Source organism: Procambarus clarkii, chromosome 36 (assembly GCF_040958095.1).
Source record: "Procambarus clarkii isolate CNS0578487 chromosome 36, FALCON_Pclarkii_2.0, whole genome shotgun sequence".
Classification (NCBI taxonomy): domain Eukaryota; kingdom Metazoa; phylum Arthropoda; class Malacostraca; order Decapoda; family Cambaridae; genus Procambarus; species Procambarus clarkii.
The window spans coordinates 10,169,898-10,191,566 of NC_091185.1; the positions used below are offsets into that span (position 1 = coordinate 10,169,898).

Genomic DNA, 21,669 nt, shown 5'->3' on the forward strand with positions numbered 1-21,669 from the left:
CAGAGTATGGGTAACGATGTGTATCAGTGCTATACCGACGGCTCTGTAGAAGAAGGTGGACGATGTACCGGATGTGCATGTAATATATTTGAACAATCTTCTCTCGTACATACAGCAATGAAGCGCGTCAATGACTGGGCAAGTACAACTCAAACCGAACTTGCAGGCATATACCTTGCCACTGAATTTTTAAAAGACAAAGGCAGTGGACTTATATACTGTGACTCGCAGAGTGCACTCCTGGCATTGAACGCACATAGTAGTGACACCCAGAAAATAGTCAGTGATATTCGAATGAATGTTTTAGCTGCTAAAGAAAACAGATTTGAAATTAAATTCCTATGGATACCATCACATGTTGGCATCTCAAGGCATGACACTGTTGATATGCTTGCTAAGTCAGCCTGCAGAAAACCAGTGGTAGAAATTGATATGGGTGTTTCATTAGCAGTGACAAAGAGAATACTTAAACAAATATCTAATGAAAATCTCACCGACCTAACAAATTCACAAAGACCTGAAAGTTGTAGCATTAAATATTATGATAGATATCGTGAGGAGACATTCACATATGGGACTAATAGAACAAGAACCCGGCAATGTGATGTTATAGTGGCCAGAATACGCCTGGGATATAGACGTATCTGGCAGCTTTCTCAAAACCCAAATGTCGAGTACACAATGTGCAAATGTCGAGTACACAATGTGTCAACTTTGTGAAAGAGAAAACATGCACTCTCTTGAACATTATATTGTAGAATGTCCCATACTGACTGACTTTCGCCCTCCTGGGCTAAGGTATGCTGAACTCTGTAGTTACTATATGAGTACTGGAACACTTGATGATATATTGGACTTGTATCCAAGATTGACCATGTAGTGTATCACTTATACAATGTATGTGATGTAACTATATAACCTGAGCTTGCAAAGGCATCTTAATCACTTTCAGTGCTTAAATGCTTAATAACACACTAGTTTCTCTATCAGCTATCTTATACCCTCTCAGAATAGGAGAGCCATAAATATATGTGTATGTATCTATGTGTGTGTATATGTGTATGTATGTGTATATGTATATGTATGTATATGTGTGCGTATGTATGTGTATAAAGTGTATGTGGAAGCTGATCAGATTTACATTTCACCTTCGTAAATGCACATTAATGATACTATGTAAAAGACACATCGAACACTTTATGTAGGGCATACGTAAATCTGTGCATCTATGTATTTACGTATGTAGGTTAGATTAGCATTTTAAAAGCACTATACAATCACCTTCTGTGGTTGAGTGTTCAATAAATCCCTGAACTATATGTTTAACAGATCTCTCACCATGTCCATGGAGGACAGAAGAAAATGTATATATGCTGGTTAAGCATGGTAAATGTGTGGCCACGTCTGTGGTAGAAAATAATAATATTGTAAAAAATCAGCTGTTGAACTAATTTTTGGTATCCCAGCCATCCCCTTGTTTACCTTCCAACACCTCGTTCCACGTACAAACGAACCAAAGCACAAGGTGACTTGCATGCATTTCTAGTTGCAAATAGAGAGGTGAGAGACATGAGCAACGTTATACGTAATAAACATTGGGAAGAGTTCCTACAAAGTATAAATGAGCAAGCAACACTTGTTGAAGTTTGGGAAAAGATACGAAAAATCTCTAGAAGCAGCCCAACCAAACCGCTGCACCACAGCCCACTAGAACAAGCAAACATCCTCCTTGATCAATGGGCACTAACATCGAGCTACGACTCACTCCCAGTTAACATACAGCATAAACTTAATGACTCACGCCCCAACAGACAACGAACCATCAATCTTGCCTGTACAGCTATCGACGTGTCGGACCTTAATGATGTAACTGAATGGGAATTAAATCATGCACTAAAGATGGGAAAATCAACTGCTCCTGGAGAGGATGGTATTACTTACAGTCTACTGAGATTAGTCTCACACGTACCAGGTAATCCACTATTAGTGTTGTACAGAATGAGTTTACGTGAAGGAGTATTACCTGATGCTTGGACAAAGAGTGTCATTGTTCCCATCCCCAAACCACACTCAGATAATTATAGACCCATATCTCTAACATCGTGTGTTTGTAAAGTGCTTGAATGCTTGAACGTATTGTTCTTAACCGACTCATGTATCGTATACAGGGGCACCTGTCACCTCAAATGTTTGGATTTATGCCTGGGCTCAGTACACAACACTGTTTTGCTGAGTACTTCGCACATATTGACGCTTCCCCTCAAACAGTCTTCATCGACCTAGCAGCAGCTTTTGATACAGCAAACAGAGAAATCATACTGGAACAGCTTGCCGAGCTGGGAATACAAGGAAAATTACTGAAATGGATAAAGGGCTATTTGTCTAATCGAACAGCATGTTTTGTTTAATGGTGTTAAAAGCACAGAGAACAAACACTTTGAACTGGGAACTCCACAAGGAGGGGTCCTCAGCCCCTTGTTGTTCAACGTTCTGATGCATAAACTTATTAAAGATCTTCCAACTAATAATGAAGACACTGTCATTTGTTATGCTGATGATATATGTTTACAGGCTGCCACCGAGCCTAGAATGCAAGTTCTGCTCGACGCTTTTGCTACTAGAGCTGAGGAATGTGGCCTCCTTATCTCTGTACAGAAAACTTGTGCCCTCATTCCATGTGGTATTCCACCACCCAATTATCATATAGATGGGCGAGCACTTGAGAACTGCGGGTCTTACAGATACCTTGGTGTCCCCATTAACGACCATGGGTACCTTTTTTCTCTCAAGAGGAGATTTTGGGAGAGATTAAAGCCCTTGCGGATCCTTGTCGGTGTCAATCATGGACTTAACGTGAGACTTGCTAGAATGTTTTATGTATCATTTATACCCTCTGTGATTGACTACAATGCTCTACATCTCACACTGTATACTGACAAAGAGCTGAAATCTCTTGAAACCTTACAAAATGAAGCTATGCGTCTCATCCTTGGGGCTCCAAAGTCCACGAGAATAGTTAACATGAGAGCAGAGTTAAAATTACCTACCATAAGTGAGAGAATTTTGTCTATTAGCACAGTTTTCGGCGTGAAGGCATTGAGTAGATCTAGACAACACATGAAGTTTCAAGCTAAACTTTCTAATATGCTGCACTCACCTGAGGTCTATAGAAGAAGAACGAAATCTGATTATGTATATTGGTTCTACAAGGTAGCCAACTCCATCAAAATATTAAATATGTACCCAACTCAACTAATGATTAATCAGCCAATTACTCCATGAGATAACTGGGATCTATCAGTTGATTTTGTAAATGCGCCCAAGAAAGATAGTGTGCACACTACATTATTAAAACAGTTAACACTGAAAAGCATCACTGAAAGTACTCAGAGTATGGGTAACGATGTTTATCAGTGCTATACCGACGGCTCTGTAGAAGAAGGTGGACGATGTACCGGATGTGCATGTAGCATATTTGAACAATCTTCTCTCGTACATACAGCAATGAAGCGCGTCAATGACTGGGCAAGTACAACTCAAACCGAACTTGCAGGCATATACCTTGCCACTGAATTTTTAAAAGACAAAGGCAGTGGACTTATATACTGTGACTCGCAGAGTGCACTCCTGGCATTGAACGCACATAGTAGTGACACCCAGAAAATAGTCAGTGATATTCGAATGAATGTTTTAGCTGCTAAAGAAAACAGATTTGAAATTAAATTCCTATGGATACCATCACATTTTCTGATACCATACTACTTGTGAAGGAGGAAATGTATATGTTTATCTCTCAGAATGTTTGGTAATATGTTTATTGTTTGTGATGTGTGTCTATGTATGTATTAACACGATGTACTGAACCGGGTGAGAATAGCTTGAGCTACCTCATCCCTTTGTGTGTACTTTACATCAATAAACTTATTTCAATTTCAATTTCAATTTCAATCACATGTTGGCATCTCAAGGCATGACACTGTTGATATGCTTGCTAAGTCAGCCTGCAGAAAACCAGTGGTAGAAATTGATATGGGTGTTTCAATAGCAGTGACAAAGAGAATACTTAAACAAATATCTAATGAAAATCTCACCGACCTAACAAATTCACAAAGACCTGAAAGTTGTAGCATTAAATATTATGATAGATATCGTGAGGAGACATTCACATATGGGACTAATAGAACAAGAACCCGGCAATGTGATGTTATAGTGGCCAGAATACGCCTGGGATATAAACGTATCTGGCAGCTTTCTCAAAACCCAAATGTCGAGTACACAATGTGCAAATGTCGAGTACACAATGTGTCAACTTTGTGAAAGAGAAAACATGCACTCTTGAACATTATATTGTAGAATGTCCCATACTGACTGACTTTCGCCCTCCTGGGCTAAGGTATGCTGAACTGTGTAATTACTATATGAGTACTGGAACACTTGATGATATATTGGACTTGTATCCAAGATTGACCATGTAATATATCAATTATACAATGTATATATATGATGTAACTATATAACCTGAGCTTGTAAAAGCACATTCATCACGTTCTGTGATAAAGTGCTTAATTGCACACTAGTTTCTTTATCAGCTATCTCACCCTGTCAGAGTAAATGAGACAAATGTATGTGAATGCATGTGTGTGTATATATGTATGTATATGTGTGTGTATGTATATGTATGGGTATAAAGTATATATGGAAGCTGATCAGAATTACATTTCACCTTTGTGAATGTACATTAATGACACTATGTAAAAGACACATCAAACACTTTATGTAGGGCATACGTAAATCTGTGTATCTATGTATTTACGTATGTAGGTTAGCTTAGCATTTTAAAAGCACCGAATCACCTTCTGTGGTTGAGTGTTCAATAAACCCCTGAACTATATGTTTAACACTTCTCTAACCCTGTCCATGGAGGACAGAAGAAAATGTATATATGCTGGTTAGCATTGTAAATGTCTGGCCACGTCTGTGGTAGAAAATAATAATAATAAAAAAAAAAAAAACTTCGTTTCCCGCCCCATTCCTTGTGCACCTCCCCATCCTTCTTTATCGCAAGCTTTGTTTACACCCCATTCTTTGTTTCCCTCCCTATCCCATTCATCATTTAGTTTCCAACCCCTTCCTACCTCCCCATCACTTGTTCCCATCCCTATTCCGTGTTTCCTTCCCCCAATCCTTTGTTACCTCCATCCCTTGTTCTCCCCCCCCCCCCCATTACTCGTTTTCCCTACCATCCTTTTTTTACTCCCCATCCTTTGTTACCCCATCCCCACCCCACCCCACCCCATGGGATTTACCACCCCATCCCCATTACCCCACATTTCTCTTAACTAACATTAGCAAACCACCTCTTGAGTCAAGAGAGATACGTTTTAGACTACACAATGAAACTGCTATAGACAATTTTATAACTGCTACTGATAATGTCAACTGGGAGTCCGAATTAGGTAATATAGAGGACATCAACCTAGCAGTTCAATCTTTTCTTCAAAAAACTCTTAGCCTTTATAATGCCCACTGTCCTATGCTTACAAAACAAGTCACAACCAAAAGGCTTAACAATCCCTGGCTTACAAAGGGAATACTTAAATCTATTAATAAAAAACATGACCTTGAGAAGAAGTATAGGTTAGGAATTGTCTCCAAAGAATTCTCAAAGAATTACTCATTATTCCTATCTAAGATAATTAGACGAGCCAAAACTAAATACTACGAAGATAAATTTACCCAAATAAAGAGCAACATTAAACAAACTTGGAGAACAATTTCACAAATATTGGGATCAAAGAAGTCTTTAAATAACAAACCGACTCTCCTGTCTAATAACGATGGTCAGCTTTCAGCCTCTGATTCTGCTATTGAGTTCAATAGGTTCTTCTCTTCCATTGGTTCATCCCTTGCTAATGATATTCCATCTTCCAGTACTGACATTAAGGACTATCTTACAGGGAACTATCCACAGTCTCTGTACCTAAAGCCTATTAATTCCACTGACGTCAATGAGATAATCCTTTCCCTTAAAACCAAGTCTGGTGCCCTTGAGGAGATACCAACTTTAATTTACAAAAAAGCCTCCAGATCTTTAGCCCCTGCTATTGCTTTGCTCTTCAACAAGTCACTTGAACTCCAAACCTTTCCAGATATTCTAAAAAAGCGAGAGTAACGCTTGTCCACAAATGTGGTGATCTCACAGATGTTAACAACTACAGACCATCAGATCAGGGGATCAGTCCTGATCCCCTGATCTAAATCAATCCTGCCAAACTTGTCAAAAAATTTTGAAAAACTAATCTATAAGCAGCTTTACTCATATCTAGCCAAACTCAATATACTTAGCCCTTGCCAATATGGCTTCAGGCCCAAAAAAAGCACTAACGATGCACTTATTAGTATGCTTAACTCGATTCATACAGCTCTTTATAAAAATGAGTTTCCTGTTGGCTTATTTGTGGACCTGCGTAAAGCTTTCGATACTGTCAACCACCAAAACCTTCTTCTTAAATTACATCATTATGGTGTCAGAAGACACTCCCCACAATACCTCAAATCCTACCTTACTGACAGGCTCCAATGTGTTTCTGTGAATAATACAATTTCTCCCACCCTACCCATCAATATTGGTGTTCCCCAGGGCAGCATACTTGGCCCTCTCCTCTTTCTCATCTACATTAATGACCTTCCAAATGCCTCCCAACACCTCAAACCAATTCTATTTGCTGACGACACAACCTTCATTTACTCCAGTCCTGATCCCCTTGCTCTAAATGCCACAGTAAATACTGAGCTAAATAAAGTCCATCTGTGGCTAACTGCCAACAAACTCACCCTTAACATTGACAAAACTTTCTATATTCTGTTTGGCAATAAATCCTCTAATCAAATAAATCTCAAAATAAACAATACCCAAATTTGTAACAAATTAGATGGCAAATTCCTTGGCATTCTCATTGACCACAAGCTGAATTTCCAGGGACACATTCTAAACATATAAAAAAAAGTTTCAAAAACTGTGGGCATTCTTTCTAAGATCAGATATTATGTACCACGCCCTGCCCTGGTGACTCTCTATTACTCCCTTATCTATCCATATCTCAACTATGGTATTTGTGCTTGGGGCTCTACTACCCAAAATAACTTACGTCCTCTAATTACTCAACACAAAGCTGCTATTAGGACAATATCCAATTCTGGCCCCAGACATCACTCGGTACCCCTACTCAAATCTCTGAATATGTTAGACATTAAGTCACTGCACATTCTCTCATGTGTATTATACATATATAAGACGCTAAACTATAATGCCAATCCTGATCTCAAAAGCTTCATAGAAGGTTGTAACAGAACCCATGAGCACCACACCAGAAATAAATACAGTTTTGATATTCCTAGAGTACGACTTAATCAAACCAGAAATGCTCTACAAATCAAGGGGCCCAGAATGTGGAATGACCTTCCCAACCATGTTAAAGACTGTACCTCTCTCAACCAGTTTAAGTTAAAAACGAAGCTATACCTAATAAATTCCCTGTAACCTACCTTACCCCTCTATTGTCAACCCATGTATGTTTTTTGTTTTTTCTTGTTTTTCAAATCAACGCTGTTTGAATGTAATTTTCTGTTATAATTTGTAATTGTATTTGTGCTGCTTTTTCAACAATGTTCCCCCCTCTTTTACCTCTATTTTTATTTGTACTCAACACATTTTGTTCTTTTTACCCATTAGTTTTAAGCTTTAGTCATTAATGTTTTTTCCTGCCCGAAACGCTTTGCGTAATAGTGGCTTTAGGCATTGTATGTACTAGCTCTGTCTATAAAGCCAACAAACTTTGTAAAATCTCTTTATGTATGTACCTTTACCTAAATAAATATTATTATTATTATTATTATTATTATTATTATTATTATTATTGTTACCTCCATCCCTTCTTACCCTTACCCACCCCCTATCCCCCCCCATCCCTTGCTTCCCTCATCTTCCATATTTGTCTGTCACTCATACTCTCTGGCTCAACATACTTCATCATACTCGGGTATGGCTATGATGAATTCATACCAATTCATTCATTGGTATCAATTAATGAACTGATATAAATACCAGCCTACACGGCAGATCAACACTTTCATGTTACTATAGGTCTGTGGTCTCGTGCCACGGCAGACACACATGGTGTGTCTTGTGTCTTGGTGTGTATTTTACCTCAATAAACTTATTTCAATTTCAATTTCAATTTCACTTGGTGTAGCCTGTCACTCACACCTGGTGTAGCCTGTCACTCACACCTGGTGTAGCCAGCCACTCACACTTGGTGTAGCCTGTCACTGACACCTGGTGTAGCCTGTCACTCACACCTGGTGTAGCCTGTCACTCACACCTGGTGTAGCCTGTCACTTACACCTGGTGTAGCCAGCCACTCACACTTGGTGTAGCCTGTCACTGACACCTGGTGTAGCCTGTCACTCACACCTGGTGTAGCCTGTCACTCACACCTGGTGTAGCCTGTCACTCACACCTGGTGTAGCCTGTCACTCACACCTGGTGTAGCCAGCCACTCACACTTGGTGTAGCCTGTCACTCACACCTGGTGTAGCCTGTCACTCACACCTGGTGTAGCCTGTCACTCACACCTGGTGTAGCCAGCCACTCACACCTGGTGTAGCCAGCCACTCACACTTGGTGTAGCCTGCCACTCACACCTGGTGTAGCCTGTCACTCACACTTGGTGTAGCCTGTCACTCACACTTGGTGTAGCCTGTCACTCACACTTGGTGTAGCCTGTCACTCACACCTGGTGTAGCCAGCCACTCACACCTGGTGTAGCCAGCCACTCACACCTGGTGTAGCCAGCCACTCACACCTGGTGTAGCCAGCCACTCACACCTGGTGTAGCCTGTCACTCACACCTGGTGTAGCCTGTCACTCACACTTGGTGTAGCCTGTCACTCACACTTGGTGTAGCCTGTCACTCACACCTGGTGTAGCCAGCCACTCACACCTGGTGTAGCCAGCCACTCACACCTGGTGTAGCCAGCCACTTACACTACACTTGGTTTAGCCTGTCACTCACACCTGGTGTAGCCTGTCACTCACACCTGGTGTAGCCTGTCACTCACACCTGGTGTAGCCAGCCACTCACACCTGGTGTAGCCAGCCACTCACACCTGGTGTAGCCTGTCACTCACACCTGGTGTAGCCAGCCACTCACACCTGGTGTAGCCAGCCACTCACACCTGGTGTAGCCAGCCACTTACACTACACTTGGTGTAGCCTGTCACTCACACCTGGTGTAGCCTGTCACTCACACTTGGTGTAGCCTGTCACTCACACCTGGTGTAGCCTGCCACTCACACCTGGTGTAGCCAGCCACTCACACCTGGTGTAGCCAGCCACTCACACCTGGTGTGGCCTGTCACTCACACCTGGTGTAGCCAGCCACTCACACCTGGTGTAGCCTGTCACTCACACCTAGTGTAGCCTGTCACTCTCACCTGGTGTAGCCAGCCACTCACACCTGGTGTAGCCAGCCACTCACACCTGGTGTAGCCTGCCACTCACACCTGGTGTAGCCAGCCACTCACACCTGGTGTAGCCAGCCACTCACACCTGGTGTAGCCAGCCACTCACACCTGGTGTAGCCTGTCACTCACACCTGGTGTAGCCAGCCACTCACACCTGGTGTAGCCAGCCACTCACACCTGGTGTAGCCAGCCACTCACACCTGGTGTAGCCAGCCACTCACACCTGGTGTAGCCTGCCACTCACACCTGGTGTAGCCTGTCACTTACACCTGGTGTGGCCTAACAGTCCAGTGGTGGTGTGTTGTGAGCCAGGAGAGGCGAGGACGTACCTGCAGGCGGGGCAGCAGCAGCAGACGAGGGGTGGAGAGCGCCGTCGCCAGTGGCAGAGTGTCCCAGTGTGAGGCTGCCAGCAGGGAACCCCCACCACCACCACCACCCGTGTTCTCACTCTCTCCTCACATCCTCACACACCTCTACCTCCTCCTCCTCCTCCTCCTCACCTACCTCACACTACCTGACGCCTCCTGGAGTGCCTGTAGGTGGGCCGGGGACGCGCCCAAGTGACCCCTGCCGCTGCAGGAGCTACTCACAACAGTTAAATAACAAACATGTCGAGGGACATCCCCCCAAAACTAGTTGCCATATTGTGTTTACTTCTCGCTGCTCGTCCGGCGCGCTCATCACCAGCGCCTCGCGATGATAATTATTGTAATTGTCGTCGCTAGTGCCTTCTGAAGGACTTTTACTACTAAACTATGACATGACGACTAATACATTGTAGTGGTAGGGTGTTGCACAGGGCGTAGATGGCGTAGTAATCAAGCAGTAGCAGCTTGGTGCTGTGTGCTACCCGCCTCACGCTCTATAACAATCAATGACTCAACTATAAACAACTTTATTATTAACTATATTATTCATTGCTGTACAACCATACTGGCTTAGCTCTTTCTTGTCAGTGGCAAGTGAGTGTTTCTTGTTATAACTGGAGGTGTGTTAGGAGTCTCCTAGCTCACATCTGGCGAGGAGCGTCAGAAATAAAGAGTGAATGATGGTGGTCAAGAGGGGCTGCGGGAGCGTCACCAGGCTATATAAAACCCGGGGAAGTGGCTGCCAGGGCAGGCCCTGGACACCATCAGGAGCTTAAAGCGGCGTCCTGATAGTGGTGTAGGAGGGGACAGCTTGGAGAGCACCACAAGTGTACAGCAGCTCCTGTCAAAGGAAGCCGTGTAGCCTAACATTTGTACCAGTCACAGTTCATCATACATTAATATAACACTCAAATATAAGTAGTTCAATTAGTTTATTTCAGGCCTCAGACATATCCTGTGGGAGGCGGCGGAAACATTGCACTCAGAATTTGTTGTGTGCTAGTTATTGTTTTAATATATCAAGTTTATGAACAAGTTACAAAGGCACTGATCTAACTGCAGAATTATATTTAAAATATTGTTAAAGTTTCTGCCCGAAACGCTTTGCGTAATAGTGGCTTTAGGCATTGCATGTACTAGCTCTATCTATAAATCTATCAATTTTTGTATAACCTCTTGTATGTATGTACTTTACCTGAATAAACATTTATTTACAAACACTTATTTTTACATAATCATAAGACAACGATGTATAAGAGAATTACAAGCAGTAGAACTTTAGGGCAGTTTGCTAGTGCAGGCTTGTAGCCTAGTCTTGTGTCTCATATTTACTGATTCCAGGTATGACTAACCATCCTGTAAGATGGAGATATTAAATAGACTGATAGCTTGATCTTGATCCTCGCGGGTCCTTGTTGGTGTCAATCATGGACTTAACGTGAGACTTGCTAGAATGTTTTATGTATCATTTATACGCTCTGTGATTGACTACGATGCTCTACATCTCACACTGTATACTGACAAAGAGCTGAAATCTCTTAAAACCTTGCAAAATGAAGCTATGCGTCTCATCCTTGGGGCTCCAAAGTCCACGAGAATAGTTAATATGAGAGCAGAGTTTAAATTACCTACCATAAGTGAGAGAATTTTGTCTATTAACACAGTTTTCGGCGTAAAGGCATTGAGTAGATATAGACAACACATGAAGTTTCAAGCTAAACTTTCTAATATGCTGCACTCACGTGAGGTCTATAGAAGAAGAACGAAATCTGATTATGTATATTGGTTCTACAAGGTAGCCAACTCCATCAAAATATTAAATATGTACCCAACTCAACTAATGATTAATCAGCCAATTACTCCATGGGATAACTGGGATCTATCAGTTGATTTTGTAAATACGCCCAAGAAAGATAGTGTGCACACTATATTATTAAAACAGTTAACACTGAAAAGCATAACTGAAAGTACTCAGAGTATGGGTAACGATGTGTATCAGTGCTATACCGACGGCTCTGTAGAAGAAGGTGGACGATGTACCGGATGTGCATGAAACATATTTGAACAGTCTTCTCTCGTACATACAGCAATGAAGCGCGTCAATGACTGGGCAAGTACAACTCAAACCGAACTTGCAGGCATATACCTTGCCACTGAATTTTTAAAAGACAAAGGCAGTGGACTTTTATACTGTGACTCGCAGAGTGCACTCCTGGCATTGAACGCACATAGTAGTGACACCCAGAAAATAGTCAGTGATATTCGAATGAATGTTTTAGCTGCCAAAGAAAACAGATTTGAGATTAAATTCCTATGGATACCATCACATGTTGGCATCTCAAGGCATGACACTGTTGATATGCTTGCTAAGTCAGCCTGCAGAAAACCAGTGGTAGAAATTGATATGGGTGTTTCATTAGCAGTGACAAAGAGAATACTTAAACAAATATCTAATGAAAATCTCACCGACCTAACAAATTCTCAAAGACCTGAAAGTTGTAGCATTAAATATTATGATAGATATCGTGAGGAGACATTCACATATGGGACTAATAGAACAAGAACCCGGCAATGTGATGTTATAGTGGCCAGAATACGCCTGGGATATAGACGTATCTGGCAGCTTTCTCAAAACCCAAATGTCGAGTACACAATGTGTCAACTTTGTGAAAGAGAAAACATGCACTCTCTTGAACATTATATTGTAGAATGTCCCATACTGACTGACTTTCGCCCTCCTGGGCTAAGGTATGCTGAACTCTGTAGTTACTATATGAGTACTGGAACACTTGATGATATATTGGACTTGTATCCAAGATTGACCATGTAATGTATCAATCATACAATGTATGTATGTGATGTAACTATATAACCTGAGCTTGTAAAAGCACCTTCATCACCTTCAGTGATTAAGTGCTTAATTGCACACTAGTTTCTTTATCAGCTACCTCACCCTGTCAGAGTAAATGAGACAAATGTATGTGAATGCATGTGTGTGTGTGTATATATGGATGTATATGTGTGTGTGAGTATATATGTATGTATATGTGTGTGTGTGTATATATGTATGTATATGTGTGTGTGTATGTATATGTATGGGTATAAAGTATATATGAAAGCTGATCAGAATTACATTTCACCTTTGTGAATGTACATTAATGACACTATGTAAAAGACACATCTAACACTTTATGTAGGGCATACGTAAATCTGTGTATCTATGTATTTACGTATGTAGGTTAGCTTAGCATTTTAAAAGCACCGAATCACCTTCTGTGGTTGAGTGTTCAATAAACCCTTGAACTACATGTTTAACACTTCTCTAACCCTGTCCATGGAGGACAGAAGAAAATGTATATATGCTGGTTAGCATTGTAAATGTGTGGCCACGTCTGTGGTAGAAAATAATAATAAAAAAAATAAATAAATAAATAAATAAATAAAAAAAAATCCCTCATATAAAATAGGTTAGCAACACACTGCTATATATGTGTTCCTAAGCTTATTAAACAATTTCGCAACCTTACGATTAACTTGGGACACGGCCAAAATTTTGAGTAATGTGTCATGCCGGGTAAATATTTCACATTTCTTGAGCATTACTGATGAGAGTTGAGACTAAATTCTTTGATTTTATTTTTACATTCAGTTACGTAGTGGCGTAAGATATGCGAAGAACTCTGCTGACGGCTTACATGTGTGGTGTTAACTGCCAGTAGAGGTAGATGTAGCCGAGCCTACGCCTGGCAGGGGGTAGATGTAGCCGAGCCTACGCCTGGCAGGGGGTAGATGTAGCCGAGGCTACGCCTGACAGGGGGTAGATGTAGCCGAGCCTACGCCTGGCAGGGGGTAGATGTAGCCGAGCCTACGCCTGGCAGGGGGTAGATGTAGCCGAGGCTACGCCTGACAGGGGGTAGATGTAGCCGAGCCTACGCCTGGCAGGGGGTAGATGTAGCCGAGCCTACGCCTGGCAGGGGGTAGATGTAGCCGAGGCTACGCCTGGCAGGGGGTAGATGTAGCCGAGGCTACGCCTGACAGGGGGTAGATGTAGCCGAGCCTACGCCTGGCAGGGGGTAGATGTAGCCGAGCCTACGCCTGGCAGGGGGTAGATGTAGCCGAGGCTACGCCTGGCAGGGGGTAGATGTAGCCGAGGCTACGCCTGGCAGGGGGGTAGATGTAGCCGAGCCTACGCCTGACAGGGGGTAGATGTAGCCGAGCCTACGCCTGGCAGGGGGTAGATGTAGCCGAGGCTACGCCTGGCAGGGGGTAGATGTAGCCGAGCCTACGCCTGGCAGTGGGTAGATGTAGCCGAGCCTATGCCTGGCAGGGGGTAGATGTAGCCGAGCCTACGCCTGGCAGGGGGTAGATGTAGCCGAGGCTACGCCTGACAGGGGGGTAGATGTAGCCGAGGCTACGCCTGGCAGGGGGTAGATGTAGCCGAGGCTACGCCTGGCAGGGGGTAGATGTAGCCGAGGCTACGCCTGACAGGGGGGTAGATGTAGCCGAGGCTACGCCTGGCAGGGGGTAGATGTAGCCGAGCCTACGCCTGGCAGGGGGTAGATGTAGCCGAGGCTACGCCTGGCAGGGGGTAGATGTAGCCGAGGCTACGCCTGGCAGGGGGTAGATGTAGCCGAGCCTACGCCTGGCAGGGGGTAGATGTAGCCGAGCCTACGCCTGGCAGTGGGTAGATGTAGCCGAGCCTATGCCTGGCAGGGGGTAGATGTAGCCGAGCCTACGCCTGGCAGGGGGTAGATGTAGCCGAGCCTACGCCTGGCAGGGGGTAGATGTAGCCGAGCCTACGCCTGGCAGGGGGTAGATGTAGCCGAGCCTACGCCTGGCAGGGGGTAGATGTAGCCGAGCCTACGCCTGGCAGGGGGTAGATGTAGCCGAGCCTACGCCTGGCAGGGGGTAGATGTAGCCGAGCCTACGCCTGGCAGGGGGGTAGATGTAGCCGAGCCTACGCCTGGCAGGGGGAAGATGTAGCCGAGCCTACGCCTGGCAGGGGGTAGATGTAGCCGAGCCTACGCCTGGCAGGGGGTAGATGTAGCCGAGACTACGCCTGGCAGGGGGTAGATGTAGCCGAGCCTACGCCTGGCATGGGGAAGATGTAGCCGAGCCTACGCCTGGCAGGGGGGTAGATGTAGCCGAGCCTACGCCTGGCATGGGGTAGATGTAGCCGAGCCTACGCCTGGCAGGGGGGTAGATGTAGCCGAGCCTACGCCTGGCAGGGGGTAGATGTAGCCGAGCCTACGCCTGGCAGGGGGGTAGATGTAGCCGAGCCTACGCCTGGCAGGGGGGGTAGATATAGCCGAGGCTACGCCTGGCAGGGGTAACGCTGTCTGCTGACCTTACTGGCTCGTCCATACATGTCTGGGGTCTTCCTGTATACTGCTATAATATTGGGAACTATAGTATACTACGATATACAACATTATCTGCCACCATTCTACTATAACACTGAGTACTATAGTATACTACTACTAGAAATAAATATATACAACATTATCTGCCAACTTCATAATATTCCGTCAAAGTTATTGTTAAAAAAACGGAAATAAATAATTATTCTTATATTTTTACTTAATTAAGGAATTAATTGTTGCGAAATGTCTTTCTGTTTATATCTACCTTTAAAATTTCTCTTCTAGTCACAGCATTTTTGTAAAATAATAAGCGTCCATATTTTTCCAATACACCTATCCAATGACGATGGTCTGCTTTTAGCCGCTAACAATGCTATTGAATTCGTTTTTCTTCTATAGACCTCAGGTGAGTGCAGCATATTAGAAAGTTTAGCTTGAAACTTCATGTGTTGTCTAGATCTAGATCGAAATCTGATTATGTATATTGGTTCTACAAGGTAGCCAACTCCATCAAAATATTAAATATGTACCCAACTCAACTAATGATTAATCAGCCAATTACTCCATGGGATAACTGGGATCTATCAGTTGATTTTGTAAATGCGCCCAAGAAAGATAGTGTGCACACTACATTATTAAAACAGTTAACACTGAAAAGCATCACTGAAAGTACTCAGAGTATGGGTAACGATGTGTATCAGTGCTATACCGACAGCTCTGTAGAAGAAGGTGGACGATGTACCGGATGTGCATGCAATATATTTAAACAATCTTCTCTCGTACATACAGCAATGAAGCGCGTCAATGACTGGGCAAGTACAACTCAAACCGAACTTGCAGGCATATACCTTGCCACTGAATTTTTAAAAGACAAAGGCAGTGGACTTATATACTGTGACTCGCAGAGTGCACTCCTGGCATTGAACGCACATAGTAGTGACACCCAGAAAATAGTCAGTGATATTCGAATGAATGTTTTAGCTGCCAAAGAAAACAGATTTGAGATTAAATTCCTATAGATACCAACACATGTTGGCATCTCAAGGCATGACACTGTTGATATGCTTGCTAAGTCAGCCTGCAGAAAACCAGTGGTAGAAATTGATATGGGTGTTTCATTAGCAGTGACAAAGAGAATACTTAAACAAATATCTAATGAAAATCTCACCGACCTAACAAATTCTCAAAGACCTGAAAGTTGTAGCATTAAATATTATGATAGATATCGTGAGGAGACATTCACATATGGGACTAATAGAACAAGAACCCGGCAATGTGATGTTATAGTGGCCAGAATACGCCTGGGATATAGACGTATCTGGCAGCTTTCTCAAAACCCAAATGTCGAGTACACAATGTGTCAACTTTGTGAAAGAGAAAACATGCACTCTCTTGAACATTATATTGTAGAATGTCCCATACTGACTGACTTTCGCCCTCCTGGGCTAAGGTATGCTGAACTGTGTAATTACTATATGAGTACTGGAACACTTGATGATATATTGGACTTGTATCCAAGATTGACCATATAATATATCAATCATGCAATGTATATATATGATGTAACTATATAACCTGAGCTTGTAAAAGCACCTTCATCACCTTCAGTGATTAAGTGCTTAATTGCACAATAGTTTCTTTATCAGCTACCTCACCCTGTCAGAGTAAATGAGACAAATGTATGTGAATGCATGTGTGTGTGTGTATATATGTATGTGTGTGTGTGTGTGTGTGTGTATGTATATGTATGGGTATAAAGTATATATGAAAGCTGATCAGAATTACATTTCACCTTTGTGAATGTACATTAATGACACTATGTAAAAGACACATCTAACACTTTATGTAGGGCATACGTAAATCTGTGTATCTATGTATTTACGTATGTAGGTTAGCTTAGCATTTTAAAAGCACCGAATCACCTTCTGTGGTTGAGTGTTCAATAAACCCTTGAACTACATGTTTAACACTTCTCTAACCCTGTCCATGGAGGACAGAAGAAAATGTATATATGCTGGTTAGCATTGTAAATGTCTGGCCACGTCTGTGGTAGAAAATAATAATAAAAAAAAAATAAATAATAAATAAAAAAAAAAAATCCCTCATATAAAATAGGTTAGCAACACACTGCTATATATGTGTTCCTAAGCTTATTAAACAATTTCGCAACCTTACGATTAACTTGGGACACGGCCAAAATTTTGAGTAATGTGTCATGCCGGGTAAATATTTCACATTTCTTGAGCATTACTGATGAGAGTTGAGACTAAATTCTTTGATTTTATTTTTACATTCAGTTACGTAGTGGCGTAAGATATGCGAAGAATTCTGCTGACGGCTTACATGTGTGGTGTTAACTGCCAGTAGAGGTAGATGTAGCCGAGCCTACGCCTGGCAGGGGGTAGATGTAGCCGAGCCTACGCCTGGCAGGGGGTAGATGTAGCCGAGGCTACGCCTGACAGGGGGTAGATGTAGCCGAGCCTACGCCTGGCAGGGGGTAGATGTAGCCGAGCCTACGCCTGGCAGGGGGTAGATGTAGCCGAGGCTACGCCTGACAGGGGGTAGATGTAGCCGAGCCTACGCCTGGCAGGGGGTAGATGTAGCCGAGCCTACGCCTGGCAGGGGGTAGATGTAGCCGAGGCTACGCCTGGCAGGGGGTAGATGTAGCCGAGGCTACGCCTGACAGGGGGTAGATGTAGCCGAGCCTACGCCTGGCAGGGGGTAGATGTAGCCGAGCCTACGCCTGGCAGGGGGTAGATGTAGCCGAGGCTACGCCTGGCAGGGGGTAGATGTAGCCGAGCCTACGCCTGGCAGGGGGTAGATGTAGCCGAGGCTACGCCTGGCAGGGGGTAGATGTAGCCGAGGCTACGCCTGGCAGGGGGGTAGATGTAGCCGAGCCTACGCCTGACAGGGGGTAGATGTAGCCGAGCCTACGCCTGGCAGGGGGTAGATGTAGCCGAGGCTACGCCTGGCAGGGGGTAGATGTAGCCGAGCCTACGCCTGGCAGTGGGTAGATGTAGCCGAGCCTATGCCTGGCAGGGGGTAGATGTAGCCGAGCCTACGCCTGGCAGGGGGTAGATGTAGCCGAGGCTACGCCTGACAGGGGGGTAGATGTAGCCGAGGCTACGCCTGGCAAGGGGTAGATGTAGCCGAGGCTACGCCTGGCAGGGGGTAGATGTAGCCGAGGCTACGCCTGACAGGGGGGTAGATGTAGCCGAGGCTACGCCTGGCAGGGGGTAGATGTAGCCGAGGCTACGCCTGGCAGGGGGGTAGATGTAGCCGAGCCTACGCCTGACAGGGGGTAGATGTAGCCGAGCCTACGCCTGGCAGGGGGTAGATGTAGCCGAGGCTACGCCTGGCAGGGGGTAGATGTAGCCGAGCCTACGCCTGGCAGTGGGTAGATGTAGCCGAGCCTATGCCTGGCAGGGGGTAGATGTAGCCGAGCCTACGCCTGGCAGGGGGTAGATGTAGCCGAGGCTACGCCTGACAGGGGGGTAGATGTAGCCGAGGCTACGCCTGGCAAGGGGTAGATGTAGCCGAGGCTACGCCTGGCAGGGGGTAGATGTAGCCGAGGCTACGCCTGACAGGGGGGTAGATGTAGCCGAGGCTACGCCTGGCAGGGGGTAGATGTAGCCGAGCCTACGCCTGGCAGGGGGTAGATGTAGCCGAGGCTACGCCTGGCAGGGGGTAGATGTAGCCGAGGCTACGCCTGGCAGGGGGGTAGATGTAGCCGAGCCTACGCCTGGCAGGGGGTAGATGTAGCCGAGCCTACGCCTGGCAGTGGGTAGATGTAGCCGAGCCTATGCCTGGCAGGGGGTAGATGTAGCCGAGCCTACGCCTGGCAGGGGGTAGATGTAGCCGAGCCTACGCCTGGCAGGGGGTAGATGTAGCCGAGCCTACGCCTGGCAGGGGGTAGATGTAGCCGAGCCTACGCCTGGCAGGGGGTAGATGTAGCCGAGCCTACGCCTGGCAGGGGGTAGATGTAGCCGAGCCTACGCCTGGCAGGGGGTAGATGTAGCCGAGCCTACGCCTGGCAGGGGGTAGATGTAGCCGAGCCTACGCCTGGCAGGGGGTAGATGTAGCCGAGCCTACGCCTGGCAGGGGGGTAGATGTAGCCGAGCCTACGCCTGGCAGGGGGAAGATGTAGCCGAGCCTACGCCTGGCAGGGGGTAGATGTAGCCGAGCCTACGCCTGGCAGGGGGTAGATGTAGCCGAGACTACGCCTGGCAGGGGGTAGATGTAGCCGAGCCTACGCCTGGCATGGGGAAGATGTAGCCGAGCCTACGCCTGGCAGGGGGGTAGATGTAGCCGAGCCTACGCCTGGCATGGGGTAGATGTAGCCGAGCCTACGCCTGGCAGGGGGGTAGATGTAGCCGAGCCTACGCCTGGCAGTGGGTAGATGTAGCCGAGCCTATGCCTGGCAGGGGGTAGATGTAGCCGAGCCTACGCCTGGCAGGGGGTAGATGTAGCCGAGGCTACGCCTGACAGGGGGGTAGATGTAGCCGAGGCTACGCCTGGCAGGGGGTAGATGTAGCCGAGGCTACGCCTGGCAGGGGGTAGATGTAGCCGAGGCTACGCCTGACAGGGGGGTAGATGTAGCCGAGGCTACGCCTGGCAGGGGGTAGATGTAGCCGAGCCTACGCCTGGCAGGGGGTAGATGTAGCCGAGGCTACGCCTGGCAGGGGGTAGATGTAGCCGAGGCTACGCCTGGCAGGGGGGTAGATGTAGCCGAGCCTACGCCTGGCAGGGGGTAGATGTAGCCGAGCCTACGCCTGGCAGTGGGTAGATGTAGCCGAGCCTATGCCTGGCAGGGGGTAGATGTAGCCGAGCCTACGCCTGGCAGGGGGTAGATGTAGCCGAGCCTACGCCTGGCAGGGGGTAGATGTAGCCAAGCCTACGCCTGGCAGGGGGTAGATGTAGCCGAGCCTACGCCTGGCAGGGGGTAGATGTAGCCGAGCCTACGCCTGGCAGGGGGTAGATGTAGCCGAGCCTACGCCTGGCAGGGGGTAGATGTAGCCGAGCCTACGCCTGGCAGGGGGGTAGATGTAGCCGAGCCTACGCCTGGCAGGGGGAAGATGTAGCCGAGCCTACGCCTGGCAGGGGGTAGATGTAGCCGAGCCTACGCCTGGCAGGGGGTAGATGTAGCCGAGACTACGCCTGGCAGGGGGTAGATGTAGCCGAGCCTACGCCTGGCATGGGGAAGATGTAGCCGAGCCTACGCCTGGCAGGGGGGTAGATGTAGCCGAGCCTACGCCTGGCATGGGGTAGATGTAGCCGAGCCTACGCCTGGCAGGGGGGTAGATGTAGCCGAGCCTACGCCTGGCAGGGGGTAGATGTAGCCGAGCCTACGCCTGGCAGGGGGGTAGATGTAGCCGAGCCTACGCCTGGCAGGGGGTAGATGTAGCCGAGCCTACGCCTGGCAGGGGGGGTAGATATAGCCGAGGCTACGCCTGGCAGGGGTAACGCTGTCTGCTGACCTTACTGGCTCGTCCATACATGTCTGGGGTCTTCCTGTATACTGCTATAATATTGGGAACTATAGTATACTACGATATACAACATTATCTGCCACCATTCTACTATAACACTGAGTACTATAGTATACTACTACTAGAAATAAATATATACAACATTATCTGCCAACTTCATAATATTCCGTCAAAGTTATTGTTAAAAAAACGGAAATAAATAATTATTCTTATATTTTTACTTAATTAAGGAATTAATTGTTGCGAAATGTCTTTCTGTTTATATCTACCTTTAAAATTTCTCTTCTAGTCACAGCATTTTTGTAAAATAATAAGCGTCCATATTTTTCCAATACACCTATCCAATGACGATGGTCTGCTTTTAGCCGCTAACAATGCTATTGAATTCGTTTTTCTTCTATAGACCTCAGGTGAGTGCAGCATATTAGAAAGTTTAGCTTGAAACTTCATGTGTTGTCTAGATCTAGATCGAAATCTGATTATGTATATTGGTTCTACAAGGTAGCCAACTCCATCAAAATATTAAATATGTACCCAACTCAACTAATGATTAATCAGCCAATTACTCCATGGGATAACTGGGATCTATCAGTTGATTTTGTAAATGCGCCCAAGAAAGATAGTGTGCACACTACATTATTAAAACAGTTAACACTGAAAAGCATCACTGAAAGTACTCAGAGTATGGGTAACGATGTGTATCAGTGCTATACCGACAGCTCTGTAGAAGAAGGTGGACGATGTACCGGATGTGCATGCAATATATTTAAACAATCTTCTCTCGTACATACAGCAATGAAGCGCGTCAATGACTGGGCAAGTACAACTCAAACCGAACTTGCAGGCATATACCTTGCCACTGAATTTTTAAAAGACAAAGGCAGTGGACTTATATACTGTGACTCGCAGAGTGCACTCCTGGCA

At 45.5% G+C, this 21,669-nt stretch overlaps 1 protein-coding gene across 2 annotated transcripts in view; it reads right to left on the reverse strand.

Moving 5' to 3' along the window:
- The window catches only part of LOC123756101 (uncharacterized), a 238,833-nt gene that overhangs the window by 158,508 nt on the left and 58,656 nt on the right, over positions 1-21,669 (reverse strand). Inside the window, exon 1 of one of the 2 annotated variants that reach the window (XM_069336549.1) lies at positions 9,855-10,003. The exons of the other annotated variant lie outside the window; for it this stretch is intronic. The gene's annotated coding sequence lies outside the window, so the exon portion shown is untranslated. Of the gene's footprint in view, positions 1-9,854; positions 10,004-21,669 lie in introns of those variants that run through there. 2 annotated transcript variants of the gene reach the window in all.